Raw genomic sequence first — 16,260 nt, 5'->3', positions numbered from 1 at the left:
GCTGAGGATATAGTGATGAATCTTTATGCATATATATGCACATATTAGGGATATGGGCATATCCATATTTAAGATTAAAGAATCACAGCTATGGCAGTCTATATTTACAATACAGATGAAAGGATGTCATTATTGGCATTGCAAAAAAAGAAAAAAAAAAGGATAGTGTCTTTCTTACAAGAGAATTAGACTCAGGCTTCCTTAAAATCCTCATCCTGCTACATCTAGCACATAATTTGATCTATAACCATTCTCTTTAAACACAGCTTTCTGGGGTCTCATCTGTTGCTAAAGCAAGATAAACCAGTATTGTCTATTTTCTTGGAATTTTGTTGTCTGAATTCTTATTCAAGAGTAAGAATGTCTTGCCAGGTACAGTGGTATGTGTCTGTAATCTAAGCTACTCAAAAGGCTGAGGTAGGAGGGTCACAAATTCAAGGCCAGGTTATGCAACTTAATGAGACCCTGTTTCAGAATAAAAAGGGCTGGGGATGTAGATCAATGGTAGAGTATCCTAGTACTGAGCACTCCTCAGTACTTAAAAAAATAGTTTAAACATGTCTTCTTCATCTTCCTGTCCCAAGAACTGGGAAGAGTACCTTTAATAATAATCCCTGCTGAAATTAAAAGTGAACATTTGTAGCAGTTTCTCAGTTCTTTCTCCATGGAGTGTGAAGGACTGAATTGATGTTTGGAGTGGCATTTTTGCAAGGTTTGTTTCTATTTGCTATTATGTCTCTTGAGAGTAAAGCAAGGTTTAGACTCATAATGCTGCCTACTGGGTGCTTCTCTTTGTTCCCCAAGGTTAATTTGAGGCCCTGCTTCAGTTAGTCTTTCTAGTGTTTATCTGGTCACCATATTGGTCTTCTTCCCATTTCCACTGGATGAACAGAAACCTGGCTCTTTTTTGTGCTCTCACAAACCCCTGCCACTGGGGAGAAGAACAGCCAATAGCAGAATGTTCCAGATCTTTGCTTATGTCAGAATTTACTGCTGTCAGTTTTTCCACACAAAGAAAGCCACTCATCCAACCGGGCTCCCTGTCAGTTGCTGTGGATGACTCTAGGTCCTAATCCTTATTGTCTGAATATCTAGTCACCACCATAAACTGGTATTCCCAAGAGTGGTGGGTTGGGTTTAGCCTGCATGGTTCATGGATTTCTTTGAGGATCTGATGAAAGTTATAGACCTGCTCCTCAGAAAAATACACATTCATGGGAAACTCTGGAAGGTTCATAGATCCCTCTCAAAACATTGAAACTCAGGTGAAAAATCCCCTCCTTAGAAACAGGCTCCTTTTGTTCTTGCTCAATCTGAGACGTGTGGTCAGAGTTCATATTCCCTCATCACTAATAACAAAACAAAACAGAACCTGAGGGAAGAACAAGTCACATTTTCTTAAATTCCTGCAAAAAGCCAGGTCAAGCCATCGTTTATATCTGTGAAATAAGTTTCTCTCTTTCTTTTCCAGTCACCAATGCACACATATGTACCATGTTTTCTCTTCAGGTAGCCTCACTCTGCCCATTTTACAGAGACGTAACCACATTCCTACAAAGGTACACTGACAGCTTAAATGGTGGTAAACATTTAATCATTTGACATGTTGGACCAAACAAAGTTCAGGTTTCACTATCTTTTTTTTTTTTTTCATTTCTCCCTTTATATCTCTGGCAAAAGCACAAGTATTGACATGTTCAGAAAGACAAGTTGTAAACTCTCCTTAAACCAAAACTAACCTAATCAATCAAGTCAGCAATCCATTTCAGAGACCCCAAACATACAAATATCTCTGCAAGAACCTAAGAACATTTAGACTTTCTAACGGAAAAAAAAAAAATTTCACTTACTTTAAGAACTAAGCAGAACTTGAAACAGTCCTTCCTTATAGTGCCTAAGTATCTGTATTTTTAGACAGTCTGTCATGTATGTAATCAAAGTGGACTTTGAATTATGAGACATTCACTATGAATGTATATCTCATTATAACCACAGAGTAGAGAGCATATATCTGTCATTGGAACTGGGGACATGTTTAGTTCTCTGTGGGATTAGTTTGGGGTTTTGTGCCCATTTCTCTGAGGCACAGACCTCGGCTCTCTCCTGAATGCCTTTTCTACAGTACTCAGTGAAGAGAAGTGTTGTCCCATCCCATGGGCCTTGGCACCTTGAATGGCAGTTAGCTTTAAACATGGCATCAGAGAGGGTCTGATGGCACTGTTTGAGGAGCGGTGCTGCTAACTGCATCTCTACCCAGCAGGCTCTTCAAGGCCATTCTGAAAATGGCAGTATACTGAGGATCCCATATTCTGTGGTCACCTCTCCCAGAAGCCAATCTCAAGCCAGAGTTTCTGACTCAGTGACTATTTTTCAAGTATTTTTTGTTTTGTTTTTACTTTATTGGCTCTTGACTAATCTATGAACAAAGCACTTTCATTTACAAGGACTCCAATAATCTTGATTAAGCATTTTAAGGATGAAAATAACCACAAGACCCTAGTAAAACACTGTATTCTAAAGGAACACTGAAAGATGTAGGAACCGAGATTAGGAAACCACTATTTGACAAAGGTGAAAAAAAAAACGGACAAAAAGGAGAAAATCAAGATGGCAAACACCAAAATCAGACATATTTTCTCAGAGATCTATTTTCCTTATAATGTATCATTCTTATAAACATATGTGTAAAATATAATATCCTGAATTTGAATACTTATATATTAACAATAAAGAACTGAATTATATATTCATAAGAATTCTTCATGTTGAATATATTTAAAATAAATTCTCCTTATTCCCATCCATCTCTGTTTTCTATCTCCATCAGTAGTAAGCAACAATTTAAATTCCTCAAATGTCAGTAAGATGATATAATCAAGTGATATAATCAATTTCTAAAATTGTTGAAAGAAACAAGCAAATTTGTCTTTCAGTGAATTGACTTTTGGCAAATTGGGCTTCTTACCTAGTACTAAGTTCTCCCTGCTGTTAGGACAGTTTTAAGTCCAGGTCCCAGGCTTGCTAGTGGGGTTTTCGTCTTCTTAAGATGAAACTTGGCACATTGGATCATATAGGTTTAGTGAAGAGATTTCTCTCTTGTTCACCAAATCTGTTTTGCCACTTTAAAAAAAAATTTGTTCTTTACAGATATACATGGCAGCAGAATATATTTTGACATATTATATATACATGGAGTATAATAATTCTCATTGGATCCCATTCTTGAGGTTGTACATAATTTGGAGTTTCATTGGTTGTGTATGCATATATGAACATAGGAGAGTTATGACTGATTCATTCTACTTTCTTTCCTATTCCAATTCCCCTCCCTTCTCTTCATTTCCCCTTACTCTAATGAACTTCTAATCTCCCCCCTCCTATTTGGGCTAGCATCTGCATATCAGAGAGAACGTTTGGCATTTGGGTTTTTGGGACTGATTTATTTCACTTAGAATGATAGTCTCAGTTCCATCCATTTACTGCAAACGCCATAATTTCATTCTTCTTTATGGTTGAATAATATTCCATTGTTTATATATACTATATTTTCTTTATCCATTCATCTCTTGAAGGACACCTAGGTTGGTTCCATAGCTTAGCTATTGTAGATTGAGTTGCTATAAATATTGATGTGGCTGTGTTACTGTAGTATGCTGATTTTAAGTCCTTGAGTATATACCAAAGAGTGGGATAACTGGGTCAAATGGTGGTTCCATTTCAAGTTTTCTGAGGAATCTCCAACTGCTTTCCATAGTGATTGCACCAATTTGCAGTCCCACCAGCAATGTATGAGTGTGCCTTTTCCCCTACATCCTCACCAACATTTATTGTTACTTGTATTCTTGATAACTGCCTTTCTGACTGGAGTGAGATGGAATCTAAGTGGTTTTAATTTGCATTCATCTAATTCCTAGAGATGGTGCACCTTTTTCATATATTTGTTGACCAATTTTATTTTTCTCTTCTGTGAAGTGCCTATTTAGTTCCTTTGCCCATTTATTGGTTGGGTTATTTTTTTTTTGTTAAGTTTTTTGAATTCTTTATATATCCTGGAGATTAATGCTCTAGCTGAAGTGCATGTGGCAAAGATTTTTCTCCCATTCTGTAGGATCATTCTTCATGTTCTTGATTGTTTCCTTTGCTGTGAAGAAGCTTTTTAGTTTGATACCATTCCATTTATTGGTTCCTGATTTTACTTCTTGCACTTTAGGAGCCTTGCTAAGGAAGTCAGTTCCTAAGCTGACATGAGTTGGGCCTACATTTTCTTCTGGTAGGCACAGGGTCTCTGGTCTAATGCTTAGGTCCTTGATCCACTTTGAGTTGAGTTTTGTGCAGGGGAAAAGATAGGGGTTCAATTTCATTCTGCTACATATAGATTTCCAGTTTTCCCAGTACCATTTGTTGGAGAGAGTATCCTTTCTCCAGTGTATGTTTTTGTCTACTATGAGATAACTGTATTTATATGAATTTGTCTCTATATCTTCTATTCTGTTTCATTGATCTTCATGTCTGTTTTGGTGCCAATACCATGCTGTTTTTGTTACTATTGCTCTTTAGTATAGTTTAAGGTCTGGGTGTTGTGATGCTTCCTGCTTTACTTTTCTCACTAAGGATTGCTTTAGCTATTCTGAGCCTCTCATTTTTCCAAATGGATTTCATGATTGTCTTTTCTATATTTCTATGGAGAATGTCACTGGAACTTTAATAGGAATTGCACTAAATCTGTAGAGCACTTTTGGTAGTATGAGTTTTGCCACCTTCTTGTCAGTGAAGTTCCCAGGGAGAAAACCCTGTCCCTAAAGCTAGAGTCCTATTGTTCATCCAAGAAATTTTATTGAGTACCTACTATGTGCCAGGTACTATTCCAACATTAGAATTATGATGATAAAACAGACAAATAAATCCTATATTGACTTAATGATGCTTATATTTGATAGAAGAGAATGAACAATAAATAAATGAACAAAAAGAATGATTTCAGACATTGATGAGGGCTAAAAAGAAAATTAAATGGATTGATTTAACAGAGAAAGGGAGTGTGTTGTCAAATTAGGGGCTTGTTCCAAGGTGACATTCAAGCCTTGAGTGTTACAGCTTTTAAGGGTAAACCAGCAGAAGATCGGGGAAGAACATTCCAAGCAGCAGAAATAGTACAAAAACCCTTATGTAGGATTATTCTTGGTATGTTCAGGACAGAAAGAAAATTGTGACTGGCGTTAGTGAACAAGACAGGAAGCAACAGGAATTAAAGTCAGACCGGTAAGGAAGAGATACGATCCTACAGGGCCATGGCCATGGGAGAGACTTGAATATTATGCTGAATGCCATAAAAGCCAGTGGAAGGTTTTAATATGACTTAATGTGTTTTTAAAGAATCCCCTGTGGGGGTGGATGAATTACAAAGGGCTAAGAGTGGAAGCAGAGAGATCTCTAGAGGAAATACTCTGAAGAGATGATGGTAACTTGTGAAATGGGGAAATAGATCTAAGATATATTTTGGAGGGTGCATGAGTCAGCTTATTATCTCTGAGACCAAAATACCTGACAAGAAGAACTTAAAGGAGGAAAGATTTATTTTGACTCGTAGTTTCAGAGGTTTCAATCCATGGTTGGCTAGCTCCATTGCTTTTAGTCCTATAGTGAGGCAGAAACATCATGGCAGAAGGGAATGGTACAGGAAAGCTCTTCTCCTTGAGGCAGCTCAGAAGGAGAGAGGAGGGTGGAAAGGAGGCCTAGGATAAGATATAATCCCCAAGGGCCCATCCCTAGTTACTCACTTCCTCCAACTCTGCCCCACATGCCTCAGTGTCCACCACCTCCCAGTAGCCCATTCACCTATCAATGGATTAATCCACTGATGAGGCATCCCTGGTTCAGTCACTTCCCCAAATCCCCACCTCTGAACCTTGCTGGACCAAGACTTCAGTACACAAGACTTTGGTGGACATTCCAGATCTGAACCATAACAGGGAAATGATTAAACATGAGAAAAAAAGGAAATAGAATGACTACCAAGTCTTGATCTCTAGCCTAGATAAAAGTGAGTCCTTTCTGGAAATGAGAAATAGTGGTTTTGTTGGGAAGGGATAAGTGTTCCGAGAGTCTCATGAACATCCAAGTAGTTACCTTCTGACCGACATCCTACATGGCCAACATTTACTTTTTTGCAACTTCAAACAGAATCTGACTTTCTAGTTCCTTTGCTCTGCCACTCTGTTGTCTGACACCTGTTTCCTCGTGGTCAAAGATATCTGCTACTGCCAAACCCCCATGCTTGTTTGTTGTCATGACTGTAGACACTATCTTCTCCATGGCCCAACCATGCATGGAGAGTTAGGCAAGTTTCTAACACACAAGCCCAGTCTCAGTAGACTCTGGGTACAGGTTTCAGGTCTCTGTCTTTCATTTTTTGCCCTGGAAAAATTGCTTCACCTTTCTGAGCCTTGGCCTCCTTATTTGTAGATTAATTAGATCAGTGGTTCTCAAAGTGAGGTCCCAGTACAGTAGCATCAGTATCACCTGGGAGTTTGTGAGTGAGTCAAATCCCCCACCCATGCCCATCGACTCCGAACCTCTGGGAGTGCAGCCTGGAGATCTGTTTTAACAAGCCCTGCAGGTGATTCTCAAAATTCATGCCAAGTTTTGAGAGCCACTGAACTAGATGTTCTCTAAGGTCTCTTCCAGTGCTAACACTCTATGAATCTATTATCCTTTAATCTGATCTGTATGATTTAAGTGATTCAAAAAAATTCTTTAATCATGTCTCGAGGTTATGCACAGTTCAGGCTGATGAAAGCAAATTCTGAGACAACACATTCTTCCATAATTATGTCGTTTCTCCAAACATTTATTTAAATTCATCGGTCTCCAGCTATAATACTTTTAAAGAAACTTTAATAAAAAAATCACTCTGAAATTTATCACAGCGGAGTTGTACATCATTTTAGTGAGTGGATGAAAACTGCTGAACAGGTGTAATAATGCCTTTGGGATTAAATAATTGTAACAGAATTACATCTTCATAAAGACAGCAAAGGAGGGTGGCGCCTCTCACTGCTCCATCACAGTTGATTTTAGAAGGGTTATAGGACTTGAAAGTATTTGGAATTGTTATTTATCACCTACTGTTTGGGCTGCCATATTTGTAAACTGTGCACAAAATTATAATTATTAAGCTATCATTGCACGCAAAATTCTGGAAGACATTTTTAAATTGGTGTTATGTTTTACAGTACAATTTTCTTAACTTTTTACTTGTATAATGCTAGAAATTGTTTAGCTAATATAACCAGTTGTTTAATTTAAACATCTTAAATAACTAATTGATTTTATCCATCCAGTTAAAGCAAAAGCAATGGTATCCACCTCAACTAAAATCATTTGTTTACTCTCAAACTGACAAAATGGAATTTATTTAATGGAGTGTCTTTTGTTTCTATGAGTTCCAGAGGCCACTTAAAACTTAATAATTTAAATCTGTAAAGATCCTTTATATTTGCAAAGCTCAATAAACAAAACCTACAGTTCATGTATTCTCAAATTATTCACTAGAGAAGCAAAATTCTGTGTATATTATTACTATAAAAGTAGGATCCTTCTTTGAAAGGTTTTGTGCATGGGGGGGGGGTTATTTTTCCAAGCTGTGAATCCAACTCAGGGCCTTGTGTACCATAGGCAAGTGCTCTGCTACTAAATTATTTCCAGTCCCCAAATATTTTTTTCAGATTGTAAATTTCTTGTGGGTTAATTTAGAAAACTTCGCTAAATATCTTTACCTGCTGCATGGACAAGACATTTGTGCAAAGAGGTGAATTCTTAGTAAATAAATGTGTTTGGATGTCTTCTTTTTAGGCCTCTGTGTTCCTGGTGAGTATAAAAACAGACCTGGTTTTCTAAACCATGAATCAGACACCTGAGAAGATAACAAAAGACAGATCTCAGGCGTCCTTATAGTTCATTGTCTTTAATAAGACAGCTCTACTATTTAATTGTATAAATTCCTAAAAGATAGGTAACAAGATTTTGAGTGTGTGTTCTAGTTGATGCTTCAACTGAAAGGAGATGAAATACTCACAAGTGCTATATTATATAAGCCAAAGGGTTTTCACAGTTAATTGAAACATCTGAGGAAAATGAAGATTACGTGTGTTTTATGTTTGCCACTGATGAGAAAACGAGAGATTGGTGTGATATACTCATTGGCTTGTGAATCTAAAGGTGTATGGAGAGTGTCACAAATCAGCTTGATGTCCCTGAGAAGGAGATTTTACCTCTGAAGCTTCGATTAATAAAAAAAGATATTTAGCTTGATAGCTCTTGGTTGCCTATGCATCTGTGTGTTCTGACACATAGCAGCCCCCACATTTCAGGTCTGGAATAACTTATACTCATGGAATCAGCTCAGGATTCATTGTCTTTAGATTAGTATATGTAAAACATCTCAGTTGGAGGCAGTAAAGAGTCAAAACAAATCACACCACACCTGGCTGGAAGATCTGTTCTCATTTGCAAAGGTTATAAGAATTTGATTATAGAATACCAGATCATTTTTCCCTGAGCACAAAATTTGTTTATGGCCTATTCAGAAAAGAAGTGACGAAGACACAGACATAGATGTATTTCATCTCCTGATGTGTATGTGTCTGAGGTCAGTCTGGTTCCTACAGAATCTGCAGCTTTTTTGTCTTACCTGAAAGTGGGGGTGCATTGGGAAGGGGTGGTCAGGGTGATGAGCAGTGGGAGCAAAAATACTCAAGCTAAAATATCCTCCTCCTAGCGTACACAGGGTAAAAGGACAGACTAATAAAAATTCAAAGGAATGAATAAATATATAAAAAATGCTCAGGACCCAGAAATGACTTTTGACTTGTCCAAGACAGTGCAGTTTGTTGGAAGTGGACCCAGTCTCCCAGTCCAGGGACCTTTGTTCTCTACCATAATTTTCCAAAGAATGTTTCTCATAAAACTTAGATCCGTAGGCAGTTATCAAAACAGGCATCACAAAAACAGGATGCTATGTTCAAATAAATTTAGGAAGCAGATGGTTAAACTCATTCTTTTCATTTGAACAATCTGAAGTAGTTTTCTTGGGAGAAGGGTTCCTTTGAGTCTTCGTTTGCCCATCTTGACTGTAACTTGCCAATGCTCCCAGCCATGCATGATGAGAGATTTTTCTGTTTTGCATAGGAAGGGATCTTTGGGGTTCAGTGGTTTGCTGGTGCTATAGTTTAGATCTTGTGTGTCCTCCAAAGGCCCATGTGTTTAATCTTGGTCTCAAGAGAGGACCTATTGGGAAGTGATGAAACTTTATAAGCTGTAGCTTGTGGGAGGTCTTCAAGTCATTGGGGATATCTCTCAAAAGGGATTAATTGATCCCAGCCCCTTCCTTGTCCTCTTTCTTTCGCTTCCTGGCTGTGAAGCAAACAGTTTTGTTTCACCATATGCTCCCACTATATCACCCCAGGCCAAATCCATAGAGCCAATGGGTCATGGACCTATAACACTGAGCCAAAGTAACCCCTTTCTCTTTATAAGTTACTTATTTCATGTATTTGTGATAGTAATGGACAGCTGACCCTCACAACAGGTTACCCCATTGGGAAAACTTGGTCTACATCGAAGTGGTCCTGCTGTGCCATTCATGGGCTCACTCATGGGGAAAAAACCAGTTTGTGCACAGTGTGATGGAGCACCAAAGGGTCACCTGTTACATCCTCAGCTCCTGAAGGAGGCAGTTAGTCTAGAAGAGTAGTTCACATTTAGTGAAACAAGGAGGGTGTTATTATAGCCATTTTGGATGGAACTAGAGTTTCCTGGAGGCAAGAGGGAGCAGATATGGAAAACAAAACTTTCTGCACCCACACCCACACCCTCCCCAGTTGAGAACCACTGACTTAGAGGTCCCTCCCTGTTTTACATTTGTTGATTTCATAACACTATACATGTATATATTATTTGGCCCAGTGATTTTTCTCACAGGAAGTTTTCTTTTTTAGGATTTTTAAAAATATTTTTTATTTTATTTATCCTAATTTGTTATATATGACAGCAGAATGCAATTCAATTTATATTACACAAATAGAGCACAGTTTTTCATGTCTCTGGTTAAACACAAAATAGAGTCACACTATTCGTGTTTTCAGGCATGTACTTAGGATAGTGATGTCCATCTCATTCCACTGTCTTTCCTATCCCCATGCCCACTCTCTTCCTTTCCCTCCCTTTTGCCCTATCTAAAGTTTGTCTATTCCTCCCATACTCCCCCTTATCCCATTTATGAATCAGCATCCTTATATCAGAGGAGACCTTCAGCATTTGGTTTTTTGGGATTGGCTTACTTCACTTAGCATTATATTCTCCAACTCCACCCATTTACCTACAAATGCCATGATTTTATTCTCTTTTAATGCTGAGTAATATTCAGATGGGAGAAAATTTTTTACACACAAACATCAGATAGATCACTAGTCTCTAGGATATATAAAGAACTCAAAAATCTTAACACCAAAAAACCAAATAATCCAATCAATAAATGGGCTAAGGAACTGAACATACACTTCTCAGAAGATGATATGTAATCAATCAACAAATATATGAAAAAATATTCAACATCTCTAGCAATTAGAGAAATGCAAATCAAAATTACTCTAAGATTTCATCTCACTCCAGTCAGAATGGGGACTTACAATTTTGAAATATCTATATTAATCTATATGCCCACACATATATATGCATATACATCATATGAAAATATATACATACATAAACAGTGATATTTACTGAAGCAATGTTGGTAATAACAAGAGATCAGAAACAATATATATATATATCCATTACAAAGAAACCTCCAGATATATGATTAAATGAAAAAAGCAAAGCATAGAAATTATAGTGTAGGCAACATTGGGATAAAATTACACATGGCTTGTTCTATAGTGTTATATACTCTATAACTATATTTCATTGATGTAAGAAATACATATAAAACATGTATAAAGCATGTTTGTTTACATATAGAAGATCTTGGAAAGATACTCCCAAGCCTAATAACAATTGTACCTGAGTATCTCAAGGACTAGGTTGTCCAAAGACCTACTTCACACTGTTGCTCAGTACTGTTTGAATTGTGTACCATAGCTCTTCCCAGTTCCTTCCTCCCAGTACCAGGTAGCCAACTTTCATATCAAAAGAGGGAGTTTTTCTCTTCCCTTTGAATCCGGACTGGCACTGTGATATATATTGGTGGCAGTGTTCTTTAGCCTTTAGGAGGACTGGCAGTTTCTGCTTCTTTCTATTAGAAGCCAGCTACCAAGTAAGAAGTCCAATTACCCTCAGATCACCACTGTGAGGAAGCCAAGCTAGCCACCATAGAAAGGCCATGTGGAGAGAGAAATGCTGTCTACCCTTAGTCCTCTAGCCATTCTGTGGAGACAGGCTAATTGCTTCCACCATCAACCATGGATAAATGAAGATGCCATCTTAAAACATCAGCCCCTCAGACACCACATGGAGCTGAGCCTGTCCCAGATTGAAGAACTGTAAATAATAATAATAATAATAAATTATTGCTTTAAATCACTAAGTTTTGGGGTAGTTTATTAAGCATCAAGAGATCTAAAAATTAGCTTGAAAAATAAACATGCAAATTAATCTTAAAAGTGTTTTGTATGATTTTTACATGAATGCAGAATTTGAAACAATTTAATAGGAGGATAAAGGAAGGGAGCAACTGTGACTGAAGTGGAAAAACAGAGGGTCTTACCTCAGAGGGAAACAGGGCAGAGGTAATTTTGCTCACTTCACAGATTGCCCAAGTCTGGCTTCTGTCAGGACCATATACTTCCATCACTGCTGACCCTCCACTTGTTCACACATGCCCGCGTGCACACACGCACACACACACCTATTTTTGTAATTGGGGGAGAGGAGGCAATATAAACAGGTTAATTGCTCCCACCATCAACCAGTATCTGAGGCTATGAATTGAGTGTGTGTTCCTAATTACACCACTGGCTACCCTTTGAGAACCGATAATACAATATAAAAAGAAACAAGACAAAAGAACCTAACTAGCATAACCTCAATATTTCAGAATATAGACTGGAGGAAGGAGGAATTAGCTTAATTTTAATTAAAAGAATGAACTCTAAAATATTTCAAATGGCTTCAGTTATAACTTTTAAGTATAGTACATTTTACAAAGCTATAAATGGGTACCTAATAAGTTAAATGAGGTAAGTTAATGAAAGGACTAAGATTCACAAGAGGCCTATGTTATATAATCATGTAGCATAAAACAGAAAGTCCTTTAACATGTTGGAATTAATTGAATGACTCAGAAATTGAAGTTATATTGAAGTTTTAGTTTGAAAAAAAACCCAACTAATTTCAAATTAATGCTTTGTATATAGTAGGTATTCAATAAATGCATGGTAAAGTGATCAATCAGTGAAGTCCATCAGCAATAGTCACTCCTCTGGGCTGAGGCTTATACCCTGTTTCTATTGTGGTAGTGGTAGCTAGGCCTTTCTCCATTAGAAAGCATAGCTAAAGGCAACTGAGAATGGGAAGATAACCTTGAACATGTTCTTGATGCTTTTTTTTTTCTAAGCAAATCTTTCAAACACCAGAGGTATAACTACTGATAGTCATAGGTTAACTCTTACTAGTTAACTTCTTAACTCTTACTAGAGTTAAGAACAACTAATTGAAAATTTTTCCTCAGAACATTCCAGTTAAAGTGAGAATAGGCAAACTGGGCAGGACTAACGCAAAAAAGAGTAGAAACAATCAGAATAATAGATCATTTCCATGTCCAGTCTGAAGACCTTGAAATGATGGTCAGAGGGCATACGTAATGAGAATGACGGAAATACCCAGAGAAGTCAAACAGAAAGGAAGACTAAGATTTTTCTGGAACATGCTCTAACACTCTGCTCTGGGTTATGAGCCCATCTCTGAACAGCAAGTCAGAACACTGGATGGAAGGACATTGTCATCCTCAGCTATAATATTAATTGGAATCTATCCAAAACATTACCTCGGGTAAGATCTGCTTCCTTAGTTCTTTTCATTCAGTAGGGACTCAAGTGAATTTCTAAGACCATAACATATCTTAGTATCAAGATCAATACTGAATTAGCAGACATGGCTAAGGATAACTGGGGGAAAATAATTAACAAAATTAAGGAGGATTTGCACCACTGGGAACCATAAAAGTTATTTTATGGGTCCATGTAAATGTAATAAAATCTCTGTCTGTGCCACAATTTAATTTCACATCAAAAAGGTCCCCACAGATAGCCTGTAAGATTATTTTACTAAAATTGAATATCTATGCTTCCCTATTCTAAGTGAGAAAAAGCTTACTCTGTTCAGAAAGTTATGCTTCACACGGAGAAAAGGAATAAGTTCTATCCAATCTCAAGCGTTGTCTAATGGCAGCTAGTCAAAGTAGGCAATATAATTAATTTTTATTAATAATAGCACTTCATAATTAGCAGAGGCAGAACATAATAAATCAAAAGGGTCCAACTACAGCACATACTTTTTTTTTCAAATAAAAAATCAAATGTTAACAATAGTAGAATACAAAGAGGAAATGTCTATAACACAGACATTCTTTTTTTTTTTCCTTTTCTTTTCTTTTTGGGGGATAAGGTACCAGGGAATGAACTGAGGAGCGCTTGACCACTGAGCCACATCCCCAACTCTATTTTGTATTTTGTTTAGAGACAGGTTCTCACTGACTTGCTTATCACCTCACTTTTCTGAGGCTGGCTTTGAATTTGCAATCCTCCTGTCTCAGCCTCCAGAGCCACTGGGATTACAGGCATGCGCCACCACACCCAGCAACAGAGACATTCTTAATGTAACCATATTTTTAAAAGCTTTACTGAAATATAATGTACACACCCTACAATAAACACATTTAAGGTAATTCAATGGTGTTGAGTATATGAATGCTTGTGCAACTATCACCACCATAAACATTACAATTACCCCCAAAAGAAACTTCATCCTCTTTAGCAGGCACTTCTCGAAATTCTCTACATCCTGCCTCGATTCCGTCAACCTAGGCATCCACTAAGACATATTTGGTGTCTATGAATTTACCTATTCTGGACATTCCATATAAATAGAACCATTATAATATGTGCCATTTGGTCACTGGTTTCTTTCACTTAACATAAAATTTTCAAGTTTCATCCATGTTGTGACATATTCGTATTTTGCTTCTTTTTTTTTTTAAAGAGAGAGAGAGAGAGAGAGAGAGAGAGAGAATTTTAATATCTATTTTTTAGTTTTCGGCAGACACAACATCTTTGTATGTGGTGTTGAAGATTGAACCCGGGCCGCACACATGCCAGGCGAGCGTGCTACCGCTTGAGACACATCCCCAGCCCTATTTCATTCCTTTTTAATTGTCCAGTAATATTTCACTACATAAATATACTGTATTTTATTTATCCATTAGTCAGTTGATAAATATTTTCATTATTTACACTTTATTTGATATTTAGCAGTACTGGAGATTAAACCCAGGGGAGCTCTGCTGCTGAGCTACATCCCCAGTCTTTTCTATTTTTTTTTTTTTTTTTAATTTTGAGACAGGGAATCTTTATGTTGCTGAGTTTGGCCTTGAACTTGTGATCAGGCTCCTGCCTCAGCCTATGGAGTCAGTGGGATTACAGGTGTGTGTGTGTCACCATACCCCACTTATTTACACTTTTTGGATATTGTGAATAATGATGAAATGAAGATTTATGTACACATTTTTGTGTGGACATATGTTTTCATTTCTCTTGGGCATAATCCTAAGGGAGTGAGATTGCTAGGTCATAAAGTAATTTCATTTTTAACATTTTGTGGAATTTTTTCCAAACTCTTTTATAAACTTAATATACTGATTTACATTTAAAATTGCATGACATATTAGTGTTCTAATTTCTCCACATACTTACCAATACTTTTCTCTGTCTTTCCGATTATTGCCATCCTAGTGGGTATGAAATGGTGAGTCATTGTGGGGTTGGTTTGTTGTTGTTTGCAGTGCTGAATATTGAATTCAGAGTCTGGCACATGCTAGGCAAGCACTCTACCATGGAGCTATGCCCCCAACCACCATTATGGTTTTGATTTGCATTCCCCTAATGATTAATGATGTTGAGTGTCTTTCGTGTGCTTATTGATCATTTTTATATCTAATTCTGACCCTTTGCCAATTTTTAATTGACTTATTCTCTTATCATTGAGTTCTAGGATTTCTTTATATATTCCAGATGCAAGTCCCTGTTATCAGATTCACGGTTTGCAAATCTCTCCCCCATTTTGCAGGCTGTTTTAAACTTTTAAAAAACATTTAAGAAAGTACAATTTATCTATTTTTCCTATTGTTACTCATATGTGTGTGTTTGTGTTGTTGTTGTTTCTTTTTTGCAGGGCTGGGGAGTGAACCCAGGGCCTACCACATGCTAGGTAAGCACTCTACCACTGAGCTACAACCCCAACCCTTATCACTTGTACATTTGGTATCCTATCTAAGAAGTCTTTGTGACTGTTGGAGTAGGAAGATGGCGGCGAAGGGAGTGCATCACCCCCATGCGCCGCGTCACTGTGCGGGAGAAAGACGAGGTGAAACAGCTGAAGGCTGCCTTGTTGGGAATTTCCAGCGAAATTGAGGTGCTCAAGAATCTAGTGGAGGGATTTCTATCCTGCGAGGTATGGCTGCAGGGGCTTGGACACGGGCGATTTCTCCACACAGAGGGTCGCATTGTTTGATCGGTGGATCGCCCCGCGGCTGGAGTCTGCGGCGCGCGCTGGGAAGCAAGGTGCCGGTGCGGGATGCAGCGATGCGGATTCTGGGGGCTCCTGCCAGAGGTGCAATGGCCATGCTCAGTGCTGAGTTCTGGCTTTGAGATGGAGGAGGGAAGAGGTCCAGTTCAGTTCTCCACACCAGTAGGAACACGGAGGAGGCCAGTGGCCGCCATCTTGGAGAGCTGACGTAATCATCCCTGTTTTCTACTGATCTCAGCTCATTCAGCTACAGAACAGGTGATTTCAGGCTGGTATTTGCCTGTGTCCCGCAGACAGATGGCTCAGGCTCAGGGCTAGAGAACCTGCGGAGACTACCTCTTGGGGCTCACTCCTAGTAAAGCGTGCACTCAGCTCTGAGCGGCCGGGTTCTGGTTCCCGGAGCTGCTTTGGCCCAGGGCTGGGGAACCCGCGGAGACTGCATCTTGGAGCCAGCTCCTAGTGGAG

The sequence above is a fragment of the Urocitellus parryii genome, chromosome 1, assembly GCF_045843805.1.
Source record: "Urocitellus parryii isolate mUroPar1 chromosome 1, mUroPar1.hap1, whole genome shotgun sequence".
In the NCBI taxonomy this organism is placed as follows: domain Eukaryota; kingdom Metazoa; phylum Chordata; class Mammalia; order Rodentia; family Sciuridae; genus Urocitellus; species Urocitellus parryii.
The sequence above is the reverse complement of the archived record's forward strand: the minus strand, read 5'-3'. Positions refer to the sequence as shown.